The 837-nt window shown below is 30.1% G+C and overlaps 1 long non-coding RNA gene across 1 annotated transcript in view; it reads left to right on the top strand.

Moving 5' to 3' along the window:
* The window catches only part of LOC106881404 (uncharacterized), a 9,518-nt gene extending 9,051 nt beyond the window's left edge, over positions 1-467 (top strand). The window contains exon 2 of the long non-coding RNA XR_001410849.2: positions 111-467. This is a non-coding gene — a long non-coding RNA (uncharacterized LOC106881404). The remainder of the gene's footprint in view (positions 1-110) is intronic.
* Positions 468-837: the final 370 nt, after the last annotated feature.

The following is an 837-nucleotide window of genomic DNA, read 5'->3' on the forward strand; positions in this document are numbered from 1 at the left end:
TATATATATATATATATATATATATATATATATATATGTATGTATATATAATGTCTTAGTATACTCTGGACTATTTTAACCAATGTATCCTTCACTTTTTTTCTTTTCAGACAGCAGGGTTTAGTTTGAGGATGTGGTTGCTGTTTTTACCAGGCTGAACAACCATATAGAGGTTCTACCATTATCTGATGTGTGTGTATTTGTGGTTTAGAGTTTAGACAAGTGATTGCTGCTCAAATATTTTAAGCAGCCAAATCACAACTCACTACTCAGCAGATGAACCCTATGTCAAGAATTTAGTATTATTATTATTGACCTAAAATGATCGGTTTTAAATGCTTCTCTAAACTTTACATTCTTTTACTTACCTTGCTGAATCTCTAAAGACTGGCTTTGTTTAATCTTATAAAAACAATTGTTTATAATTTTGTCTTATTTGATGACTAATAAATAGGCTTGATTACAGATTGATATTGTACGTACTGTCTCAAGATAATAAATATCTTGACTCAATGCACACTTTGAAATCAGCTTTTGAAAGACAATTTTTTTATACAGGCTACATTAGTTGAAATGAATGTAGGCTGTGTTATTTGTAGATGCTTGAGGAAGTTCATTTAGCTAACAGCAAATGAATTTTTTCATGTGTACAAAAATAAGCTTTTGTCAGTTCTGTTATGCCAGTTATAGTAATGAAATAGTGGTATGTTAAATGAAATGAAGAAACTTCAAGAATTTATAGCACAGTTTTGTAGTTGAAGGATAACATAGACTTCTGGTATGGATAGAGAATGGTCTGGCATTTTTTAAGTGACACTCAACAACAAAAGCATGGAT

Source organism: Octopus bimaculoides, chromosome 14 (assembly GCF_001194135.2).
Source record: "Octopus bimaculoides isolate UCB-OBI-ISO-001 chromosome 14, ASM119413v2, whole genome shotgun sequence".
NCBI lineage: Eukaryota > Metazoa > Mollusca > Cephalopoda > Octopoda > Octopodidae > Octopus > Octopus bimaculoides.